Here is a 13,059-nt window from a genome sequence, read left to right on the forward strand (position 1 = left end):
CTGTGCTATACAATAGGCCCTCGTTGTTTATCCATTCTAAATGTAGTAGTTTGCATCTACCAACCCCAAATTCCTAGTCCATCCCTCTCCTTCTCCCCTCCCCCCTCTCCCTTGGCAAACACAATTCTGCTTTCTATGTTTGTGAGTCTGTTTCTGTTTTGTAGAGAGGTTCATTTGTGCCATATTTTACATTCCACATATAAGTGGTATCATATGGTATTTGTCTTTCTCTTTCTGACTGACTTCACTCAGTATGATAATCTCCAGTTGCATCCATGTTGCTGCAAATGGCATTATTTTGTTCTTTTTTATGGCTGAGTAGTATTCCATTGTATATATGTACCACATCTCCTTTATCCGTTCTTCTGTCGATGGACATTTAGGTTGTTTCTGTGTCTTGGTTGTTGTGAATAGTGCTGCTATGAACATTGGGGTGCATGTATCCTTTTGAATTATAGTTTTGTCCTGGTATATGCGCAGGATTGGTATTGCTGGATCATATGGTAATTGTATTTTTAGTTTTCTGAGGAACCTCCATACTGTTTTCCATAGTGGCTGTACCAACTTACGTTTCCAGTAGCAGTGTAGGAGGGTACCATTTTCTCCACACCCTCTCCAGCATTTGTTTTTTGTAGACTTTTTGATGATAGCCTTTCTGACTGGTGTGAGGTGGTAGCTTATTGTGGTTTTGATTTGCCTTAAAGAAACACTCTTAACACTTTAATTTTGAATACTTAGAAACTGAGGGAAAGGAACTCAGGCATGAAATGAGGAAGTACACAGTTTTCACTTTATTTTAAAATATATGTTTAATTCACTATCATAAAAATAAAAATAATATGTATAAGAAAAACTCCCCATTTGCCCGTCCCACCCCATCTCCAAAGGAAACCACTGTAACCTTTGGCATGATACCTATACCAATAGAAAAATATTGTGTTGATATGCATATTGGTATGTGTGTGATTTCTATGAATGACATAATAATTTATATAATGTTCTACAACCTGAATTTGTTCTATTCAAGAATAAATCTTGAAGATCTTTACACATTGCTACTTGTATCTCCTGGTAATTCCCTATACAATTTAACTATTCACTTCTTTGTGTCTGCATGTTTAGGTTACTTATTTTTTGCTCTGATAATCAATTCTGTATGCAGCACCTGTTGTTGGTGATTTCCTGTGCACATGTGCACACTCTAAAGTGGAAATTGAGATTCATTTTTTCTTTATGAAGACACACAGTCAATGTTACACCATTTAGAAATGCTACAGGTTTTTAAATTTTATTATTATTTGATATTAGTAGTAGTGGTATGTGGAAAGGCTCTTTTTCATATCAGGAAATTCTACTCAATTATTTGGGAGGTAATAGTATATTTCACTGGAAATGTGCCATTCGTGTAGTAATTATTATTTTCCAAAAGTACAGATGTCAGCATTAGTTTAGGAAACATGAGGATAGAACATAAATATATTTCAATCAGCAAAACATGATACTTAATTATGCTTACAAAACATTGAAAACTACTGTGTTAACTGGTACTTGCTGTGTGGTTTCAGTTAATGTTGAGGCTTCCTTTTCAAGATGCGATTAAAATTTTCTGGAATGAAATCATGCTTTTGAGATAAAACAGTGGTTTGGTTATAGTATAAAATGGGAGGCGTGTTCTTCTGCATGACAACTTATGATCACCGTTTTAGTCACAAAATTGCCTCCCTTAGAAATCATCATTTTCAACAGGAGAATATACATAATAATTAATGAAGAACAAACAATTGACCTGAAACAAATAGACTGCCAGTTATTCCTCCAGCAAAGATGGATTTATTTGGGTTCAGCAGAGAATTGCAGTTAGGGGTCTGCAACCTTGGTGAGCCATGTACAGGTCCCTCCATGGCAAGGGAAGAAGAATGCTTTCTTGGAGAGGAAAGGGAAGTTGGGAGGGCTGTAGTAAACAAAGAGTCCATGGCTTTTTTTTCCATAGTTACTATTATTTTATTTTTTAATTACTATTATTTTATTTTATTTTTTTAATTATTATTTTTTAACATCTTTATTGGAGTACAACTGCTTTACAATGGTGCGTTACTTTCTGCTTTATAACAAAGTGAATCAGTTATACATATACATATGTTCCCATCTCTCTTCCCTCTTGCATCTCCCTCCCTCCCACCCTCCCTATCCCACCCCTCTAGGTGGTCACAAACCACCTAGCTGATATCCTTGTGCCATGCGGCTGCTTCCCACTAGCTATCCACCCTACATTTGGTAGTGTATATATGTCCATGCCACTCTCTCGCTTTGTCACAGCTTACCCTTCCCCCTCCCCATATCAAGTCCATTCTCTAGTAGGTCTCTGTCTTTATTCCTGTCTTACCCGTAGGTTCTTCATGACATTTTTTTTCCTTAAATTCCATATATATGTGTTAGCATACGGTATTTGTCTTTCTCTTTCTGACTTACTTCACTCTGTATGACAGACTCTAGGTCCATCCACCTCATTACAAATAGCTCAATTTCGTTTCTTTTTATGGCTGAGTAATATTCCATTGTATATGTATGCCACATCTTCTTTATCCATTCATCCGATGATGAACACTTAGGTTGTTTCCATCTCCAGGCTATTGTAAATAGAGCTGTAGTGAACATTTTGGTACATGACTCTTTTTGAATTATGGTTTTCTCAGGGTATATGCCCAGTAGTGGGATTACTGGGTCATATGGTAGTTCTATTTGTAGTTTTTAAAGGAAGCTCCATACTGTTCTCCAGAGTGGCTGTATCAATTGACACTCCCACCAACAGTGCAAGAGTGTTCCCTTTTCTCCACACCCTCTCCAGCATTTATTGTTTCTAGATTTTTTGATGATGGTCATTCTGACCAGTGTGAGATGATATCTCATTGTAGTTTTGATTTGCATTTCTCTAATGATTAATGATGTTGATCATTCTTTCATGTGTTTGTTGGCAAACTGTATATCTTCTTTGGAGAAATGTCTATTTAGGTCTTCTGCCCATTTTTGGACTGGGTTGTTTGTTTTTTTGTTATTGAGCTGCATGAGCTGCTTGTAAATTTTGGAGATTAATCTTTTGTCAGTTGCTTCATTTGCAAATATTTTCTCCCATTTTGAGGGTTGTCTTTTGGTCTTGTTTATGGTTTCCTTTGCTGTGCAAAAGCTTTGAAGTTTTATTAGGTCCCATTTGCTTATTTTTGTTTTTATTTCCATTTTTCTAGGAGGTGGGTCCAAAAGGATCTTGCTGTGATTTATGTCATAGAGTGTTCTGCCTATGTTTTCCTCTAAGAGTTTGATAGTGTCTGGCCTTACATTTAGGCCTTTAATCCATTTTGAGTTTATTTTTCTGTATGGTGTTAGAGAGTGTTCTAATTTCATACTTTTAAATGTACCTGTCCAGTTTTCCCAGCACCACTTATTGAAGAGGCTGTCTTTTCTCCACTGTATATTCTTGCCTCCTTTATCAAAGATAAGGTGACCATATGTGCGTGGGTTTATTTCTGGGCTTTCTATCCTGTTCCATTGATCTATCTTTCTGTTTTTGTGCCAGTTCCATACTATCTTGATTATTGTAGCTTTGTAGTATAGTCTGAAGTCAGAGAGGCTGATTCCTGAGTCCATGACTTTTTATTGGTTAAGTTCTTGCCAGGAAAGAAGAGGAGACTTTCTTCTCCCTGTTGGGCTCTGCTATCCTTGTCGGGCATGAGAGGTTCCCCTTCTGGTCTCCCAAATCTGAGGTCTCTCTATTTAATTGAGGTTTTTGTTTGTTTTTTATTTGTCTTTTACAAAACTAACATATCCACTTAGGTAGCCTAACACTTCTTTTAAATGAAAATATATAATGTATTTGAACTTCAAATGCCAGAAGATTTTATTTTTACATTTAAATTATTAATGTTCTATATTAATGATCTCCCAAATAATGACTACCTAGGTAGGTATTAAAATCATCATGGACAACAGATGGTTGAATAATTAAAACCATCTAATTTTCTCAGATAAAAATCCACCCTCACTACCCTTTCTCACCAAAAAGAGAAAGAAAATTTCCTTTCTAAACTCCTCAACTCCTCCATCAAAGCAGGCCATTTGAGAGGAGACCAAGAGGCATGCTGAAGTAGAAATGGCCTTTGCCAATAGATTTTCCTTTGCACATCTATTTTCTCCAGCATGTGTGATATAAACTGGACACTCAAATGCTTTCTTGAGTAAAATAATGCAATTTTACTGAGAAAATTAGAATAACTGGAGCTAAGCAAAAAGCAAAAGAAAGAAGCAGAAAAAGTGTTGCTTTCAACAAAGCTTTGAAAAGCAGCCTCCTTTTTTGTGAGGAAGCTCTTTTATATTTAAATCTTTCACAGCAGGAAAGATCTGTCAACATTACCTGCTGGAGATACTGGCTGAGATAACCTAGATATTTAATTACCGGAAGATGCCCTCAGGTATTCCCTCTCAGTCTCTTCTGGGGGCAATTATCCCAACTTGAGGGAAATGACTTCCCTGAGTCTTCATATAATCCAAAACTTGCAGGCCATCAGTACTTTTCCCTGCAAAACCATAATCCTCGAATTTAGGATAGATCCAGTTTAATGTCTTGCTATTAACTATTCTCCTTTACTCATTCAACAAATATTGAGTGGCTGTTATGTCTCACATTTTCATTGCTTCAGCCTAAAATTTAACTTGGCACTTCCTGGAAGTTCAGGCAAAGCTGAAAAGGAGAGCTGCATAATTTGTAGAAAGAGGAAGACAGAGTGTCAAGAAATTAAATAAAAGCCAGGCACTTAACAAGGAAGTACTGTGCATTTCAGTAAAAGGAGTTTTGTGGTTAGTAAGCTGATGCAGTCTGTTTGTTGTTTCTTATTTTTCCAAGACCGACCCTTGGAATAACTGGAGGACTAGATGTGTGAGCCTGTCTTCTGTATAAGCCAAACTTCTGTTTTGTCACCCTAAATAACCTCACTCTTGCCTCCTACACGCTGTGGGATAAACCAGCTTCTTCTCAGAGTCTCTGTGGATTGTGCGTTTCTCCCCATTCCTAGGTGCTCCCCTTGCCCACTTCCACTGATATGTTAATTCTGCATCTTGTTCCCTGTACCTGATGTTCTTCTTCACAGCATTTCTCCTCTGGCTGAACACTGCACCTATTCTCTTCTTGCCAAAGCAGAAGCAACACAAGACTTTTCCAAGTCTAGAATGTTTTACTAAAACTAAGGAGGGATAGTAGAGGATTATGGTCTAGTTCAAGTGTCAGCACTCATTTTAATTTGTACATTAGATAATACTAACCTAAAATTTCACATATGGTAATGCACAAGGGGAGATCTCTCTTTGATTATATCCCACACCTCTTCTGCCTTCCTTAGCCAAATAACCGCCATCTCCTCAGCCAGCCCTGCTTTAGGACCTTTATTCTCCCCTTCTAGCTGCCTTCAACCCCCAATTACTGTCACTTTATGACATAGAGTGGTTGACCTTTAAGACCTCTTTTTGAGATATTTTCTTCAATAAAGACCCATCTATACTAAGCTTCCTACTAAAACTTAGAAGTTAAGAGAGTGCTTGTTAACCCAAAGAGATTTTTAGGCAACTGGTAGGATTGCAGTAAAAATATTATCTTCTGGGCTTCCCTGGTGGCGCAGTGGTTGAGAGTCTGCCTGTCGATGCAGGGTACACGGGTTCGTGCCCTGGTCCGGGAAGATCCCACATGCCGCGGAGCTGCTAGGCCCGTGAGCCATGGCCGCTGAGCCTGCGCGTCCGGAGCCTGTGCTCCGCAACGGGAGAGGCCACAACAGTGAGAGTCCCGCGTACCGCAAAAAAAAAAAAAAAAAAAAAAAGATATTATCTTCTATTTGCTCAGAATAACTCCTCAGAAGTTGTGGAACTGGGAGTGATGATTTTGTTGCTGATGTTCTGTTTCGTTTGTGTGTTTTCCTCCAATTACATTAGCACTCAGCTAAATACATTTTTATTAATGAATTTATGACCTCTTATGGTAAGATGATTAACCAGAACATTAACCTTACTTTTGTTTTTAATTCCTATGTTTTATTTGAGGAAAAAACAAAGTATTTGAATATCTATGTTCTGTTTATATTCATGGCTTAAATTACGATGTTTACTGGGAGTGACAAAAATACAATAACCAAATGTTCATACAATTCTATTAATTAGATGGGGCAGAAATCATTTGAGAGAATACAGTATGTTTGATTACTTTAGAAGTATATTAATTTTACAAGAAACGAATCTGTTAGCATTCCAAGAAGCCATGCTAGCATTCTTATAAAATTAATTAATGGATTCAACAAATATTTAATCAGTGTTTCTAGGCTAAATTACTATTCTAAGAACTGGGATACAAGAATACATAGAAAAAAACAGTGCTTGCATTCTAATGGGAGTAGGCAGATGACAAGTAAACACAAATTTAACATCAAATATAGAGTATATCTGATGTTAATAAAAAATTTGGGGAAAAATACAGCGGTGTAAAGGGGAATAGGAAATGATGGAGGTTAGGAAAGTCAGGGTTGTAAAAGTGCTATTTTATTTAGAGCAGTTGGGCAAGGCTTTTTTGATAAGGTGACATTTGAACGTAGACCCAAAGGAACTTTGGGAGCCAACCTTGTGTGATCTGTGAGAAGAGGGTTTCAGGAAAGAAAAGAATATGAGTGAGGGCCCTGGGTCAAGAACATGCTTAGAGTGTCGGAGGAAAAGACATTTAGCTTAGAGTAGAGTGAGTGAGGGAAGAGCAGTGGAGATGAGGTAGAATGTTGTAAGGGTGGTGTCAGATTTTGTGGAATCTTGTAATGATTTTAGGACTTTGGATTTTACTATGAGTAAAATGAGAAGTTATTAAACGGATTATATCTGAGAAGTGGCAAGACCTAAGGAGTAAGATGATTTAACTTTAAAAAGTATTACTCTTATATGTAGATGAGACTTAGGACAGGGTTTGAGACAGTTTAGTAGAATACTGGAATAATCCTGAAGAGAGAATACATTGTCCTGGACCAAGGTGGATCATAGTGAAGGTGGTGAGAGGTATTCAGTGTTGGGATATATTTTGAAAGTTTAGCCATCCGCATTTGCTTATAGATTGCTAGATTATGGGTTATGAGAGAAATAGAGATGTCAAAATTAACTCCAAGTATTTTGGTTCTTTGGATTCTGAGCAAGTAGAATAATGAAATTGCTATTTATTCAGATGAGTAAGACTGAAGTGGAAGGAAAAGCAGGTTTGAGAGGGGGAATGAGGATTTGGTTTGGGAATACAGTAAGTCTAAGATGCATAATAGATGTCTATATGGACATGTCAAGAGGGGCAGCTAGAATTCCAAGTAAGATATAGGATAGGGATATACATTTGTGACTCATCACATCATAATGTAGATTATGAGTAAGTCCATGGGACTAGATGAGATCATTTAGGGAAGGAGTATAAATGGAGAAATTCAAAGATGGAGTTGTGCATGCTCCAGTATCAAGAGGATGAGGAGGAAATAACAAAGGAATATGTAAATATCGGGCTTGTAAAATAGAAGAAAACAAAGAGAAATTTAAAATGACACAGATATATATGTTAAGAGGTCAAATGGCAAATGACATGAAAATGACTCTACTCATTTTAGCAGAAAGCATAGTGGTCAATCTAAAGGCAATCTACTTGTATCCTTTATGCTCACTTATGTGTTAGGGAGACGCTAGACAGCTTCTCATTGGCAAGACCACAAGGGTAGACTACACGTGGTGATCACGATGGCCCATATTCAATCTGGCTATGGAATAATAATGCTGGTCTGAGACTATGATCTAGTAAATGATCACTTTCAAATTCCTCAGCCTCCCCAAACCCCAACCAATTCCATTTTTTTTTTTTTTTTTTTTTTGCGGTACGCGGGCCTCTCACCACTGTGGCCTCTCCTGTTGTGGAGCGCAGGCTCAGCGGCCATGGCTCACGGGCCCAGCCGCTCCGCGGCATGTGGGATCCTCCCGGACCGGGGCACAAACCCGTGTCTCCTGCATCGACAGGTGGACTCTCAACCACTGAGCCACCAGGGAAGCCCAACCAATTCAATTTTAAGTGATATTTATGAGTTACTCTATTATGATTCATATTGTACCAACATTGGAAGAGTAAAAAGGCATCCAGGTTGCCCATGTTGCTGTTAAAAATGGAGCAGAGATTATACTTTTTAACTTAAAAGAAGCAACTAAACATGATTAATTATAAAAGGCAAAGTATGAAGGCACAGTAAGGAGCACCCAGTAATTGGTAGTTGGGGTGATGTTACCCAGGGAATAAAATCCTCTTTGCAGGGCTAATGTTTGTGGTGCTTATCTACACAGTGGGAAGGCCGGAGAGAGGGTAATTGGTAAAATAAAAAGCAAAGGTGGTGTGTCAGGTCCAGAGTTTAGGGTTCCAAGTGAAAGGTTGTCTGATCAATTTGGGTAAAAATTTGGGGACAGTATGTTAATGGAGTGGATTGTAAGGATCCTTTCACCAGGGTGGATTGATAATGGATGATCAATCAAGATTCTTTGTTGGAACAACCTTGAACCACTCAACCATGTTGCTTTGGTGCTCATTCTTCCTCCAGGCCCCGTAAATGGGATTGCCTTTCCTGAGCCTATCTTTCTGTCCTAGTTGGTCCCCTTTATTTCTTTGCAAAATGTCTAGGAGTCAGGCTGGCTAGGGCAGTGCTCAGCTCGTTGAGGCATGGTCAGATCTTCCTCCAGCTTTCCCAGCCCTGAAGAGCTTGGAAGTGTTGAGTAAGGCTGCTGTTCTGGGTACCGCATAGGGCATTATCTAGGATGTGAATAGCAGAAAGCCATGAGGTTACTGAGACAAAAAAAAGACACTTTAAAATGCAAGTGTCCGTGGTCCCAGAGTTCCTTTCAGCTCTCCCAGCAACGCTTAGTATTGATCTCAAAAGAGACTGCAAGGAAGTAAGTTTGTTTGGTAGAAATTTATCATCACTACTGGTAAACAGCAAGGAAATATTCTTAGTCTTGAGTACCAAGAATACTATAGTCATATGGGAAGTTCATCTGGTATTGATTGTATTTTAAGAATTGGGAGACAGTCCTGGGACCATTGGCAGGATGATAGATAATGGAAGTAGTTAATGTATTTTCCACCTTCTATTTAGTTTTTTGAAATGTGGATTCTTCATATGTTGAAATCTCACTCTGAAGAACGTTGCAGATCTTGTTAATTATGTAGCAAGACATACAGAGATGATTAAAGGGTTAGATAATAAAACCCATACAAAAAGAATTGCACATGCTTTAAGTTGGAGAAGGAACAGGTTAAGGACAAATTGAAAAATAATTTTCAAATGTGTGAATAATCCTTACAAGAAAGACTATTAAGTAGTTAGTTTCCATGTGGACAAAGTAAAAAGAAATTGGTATAATTAAACTTTATTAAATAGATTTTTGAAAAAAGGAGAAATGTTCCCTGTGGTAGGTACTGCACTAAGCCTCCATTTATTGACTTCAGTCTTGTATTGATTTCTTTCTTTTTTTTTTTTCTTCAGTGTGGTTTCTCCCATCCAGAAGCAGGAGAACAAATTGCAGACATTTATGAACAATTTCTTTTCATAGTTAATAATAAGCCATAGAAAGGAAAAATAAAATTTGATAAAATAGAATAATGTACATATGTGCCCCCTCAAAAAAAATCCATGAATTAACACATTCTAAATTTTCTAAATTGGAGATTTGTTTTATAATTAACTAAATTTGCAAAATAGTATTTAATTTATAGAAAATATTAATGCAAAACAATGATTCGGCTGGTTTAATGACCACTAGCTAGTTGTCAAATTGAACATTAAGGCATGTAAGAAATCTACCTGTCCTGAAAATCTACCGGCCACCTACTTAGAACCAAAGCATACAATTTGAGCGTCCATCTGGCTTCATCTTCAAATAATGATTGATCAAACACATCACCCTTGAATCCCAAATGCAGAGTTTTGGGCAAAAAAATAAAAACAGGCTCTTGTCTAATGGCTTTCCAAATAACTGACCTTTCTATCACCTTGTTCCTTGAGGAGTTATTCTCCGTTTTTTTCTAGTGATGCTTCCACTTCTGTGCTGCTTTCACAGCCCATGTGTGTATCTTTGCTGACTGAGCTCTAACCAAATACAAGGAATGTTCTTGGGAGCTTTGTTGTCAAAAATACTCCTTAAATTTCTATTTCTGAGGTGGAAAGTGCTTCTATTCTGTCTAATAGCTGTAATTAACAGGTGGAAATGAATGTTTTCAATAGTTCAATTGTTAAAATCTGCAAAGAGGAAATAATTGAATTCATTAAACACATCATTTTCATCCCCAAATATAAAAGGTGATAAGTCCAGGTGTCCAGTTAAAGGCTAAGAATTAAAACAGAGCAGCATAATTTTCTCATTCTATGCACAGTTTTGGAACTTCTCTAGGTGAGCATTTCTTTCCTTTCTTTTTCTTTTTTTTTTTTTTTCTTTTTTTTTTACTTCTAAAACTTTGGGGTTTTTTGTTTGTTTTTAATTTATTTTAGGTGAGCATTTAACATATGAAAATGAAACTCTTATTAAGACAGACCACACATACACACACACACAAACACTGTTGTCTCATTTATTGGCATTTAGGTAAATACAAGGTCTATAGAGCCAGATTCTCTGGGATGAAATCCTGGCTTTAAACACTTACCAGTTTTTTGATCTTAGGCAAGATGTTTAAGCTTCTCTGTCAGTTTTGTCATCTGTAAAAGAGGGATGAAAATCACATTAACTTCATAATATTGTTTGAATTAATTGAGTTAAAACATGTATATACTTACACACTTACATTGCCTGTCATCTACAAAATGCTTAATATATGTTAGCTAAAACTGTGTAACTTTTCTTTACAAATGATAGAAAAATCTAAGTTGGATTAAACTTGGTGCAAAATACCCCTTTGTTAATAGAAGTCAAGAGTAAACCCATGTAATGGTCAAGGCCTATGTCTCCAGGCCTGCTATGGCCATCATTCCAACCATAAAAATGTCTTCACCCTGAGTTAGCCCTGAGTTCCCAGATCTCTTTCCTCAATCAGCAGAGGTCAAGATAATGAACCAGATGCCCACACCTTCTTACCCTCCCGGCATTCTCACAGCCTTGCTGTCTCCATTTGGCTTAAATCCAAAACAAGTAATTTGATTAAACCCTCTATTCCCCTTTATAGTTGCCACCAGGAACTCAGGCTTCCCAGTCAGGGTCACCTCGCTCACTCTAATCACCCTTTCTACCTGCTATTCTATCTCTTTCTCGAACTCTTCCTTAATTTCCAAAATCCTTCCACTGGAACCCACAATCTGTTATCTTCTCTGAACATGCTTTCACTTTCTAGCTCTTAAAAAAAACCTAGTCTCTCTTTCAAAGACAATACTTCCTTTGCAGGTTTCCATCAATGTCTGCTTTTTCACCTCAGCTTTATCACTGGGGTTTAAGGTAGGGCTGGCTTTATCTATACTCTTCAGGGTTATTTTCAAGACCATTTCAGACAGTTCTCTTTTGTTTCTCTCTAATCATCCCCACCATCCAGATTTGAATCTCATGATAACAGATTGATAACAGATTGGTTACCCACTACCTCTCATTGTTTCTGTCATTTACCTATGCCTGATCATTCTACTTTCATTTTTCAGAGACTTTAGCTCTCAGCTGTTTGCCATGATCTTCAACACCTCTCCTGTCAATTTCTTGCAATGTCAATATTCACACAGATGAAACTTCCAGTACCTTGCCCCCTCAATTTCCTGAGCACATCTCTTGACCTCTGTCTTTCCTAAGCTATTCCCTAGTCCTATTCCAGACCTCATTATTACCCCAAACTAAAATTTTCATTATCCTTATTTCCTGCATTTCACTTTGAATATCACTTCTCTTTCTCTGGCTCTTCTTTTAGTACCCCATGCCCCACTCGAACAACCCATTCATTACACTCTAATCAGTTGAGATTATAGTAATTCACACTCTTAATATCTTTTCCCAACTTACATTGCTTAAATTACTCAATCATTTTAAGCATTTCTTCTGATAAACCCTCAAGTCCCTTGTCCCTCTCTTCTTGCTTCATTAGGTAGCTGAGCTCAACTACAGCTATGGTTAAATCTAACTCTTCAAATATCTATCTATCTATCTATATATATATCTCCATGAAATTGGATAGGACTGGAAAGAACATGCAACTACACACCTTCGTCCCTCTATAAATTCATGAACAAGAAGAGCAAATGAGTGTTTAGTACTTTCTGGAAATCTTACTTTAGTTCACTGTTCCACTCATGTTATATAGTCTCCTTCTCTTCAGATCATTAAAATGTCTCCTCTAAATCATCATTCTCATTGGATGACCTTGATTCCTACTTCATTGTGCAAACTGAAGCTATCAGGAGAAAACTTCCACAGACTCCCACCCCTTGCCTTACCCATCTACAGGTATCTACACCTGCATAGTCTGCCTTCCCATCTGTTATCATGGATGATCCATAAGTGCTTATTTATGTCCAAAGGTAATTCCTTTACTTATGAGCTAGACTACATCTTGCCTTATCTACTTAACGATATCACTCCAGGAGCTGTCTCCTCTCTGCCCTATATCATTATTTTGTTTTTCTTATTTGTTGGAAAATTCCCATAAACATAAAACTTTTCTATTATTTCTTGTATTAAAAGAAGAAAAGGGGCTTCCCTGGTGGTGCAGTGGTTGAGAGTCCGCCTGCCGATGCAGGGGACACGGGTTCGTGCCCCGGTCCGGGAAGATCCCACATGCCGCGGAGTGGGTAGGCCCGTGAGCCATGGCCGCTGAGCCTGCGCGTCCGGAGCCTGTGCTCCGCAACGAGAGAGGCCACAACAGTGAGAGGCCCGTGTACCGCAAAAAAAAAAAAAAAAAAAAGAAAAAAGAAAAGAAAAAGGCACAACTATAGAGCTAGTAAAAAGATTTGTGGTTGTTAGAGGTTGGGGGGTAGAGGTGAATAGGTGGAGCACAGGGAATTTTTAGGGCAG

Source organism: Pseudorca crassidens, chromosome 3 (assembly GCF_039906515.1).
Source record: "Pseudorca crassidens isolate mPseCra1 chromosome 3, mPseCra1.hap1, whole genome shotgun sequence".
NCBI lineage: Eukaryota > Metazoa > Chordata > Mammalia > Artiodactyla > Delphinidae > Pseudorca > Pseudorca crassidens.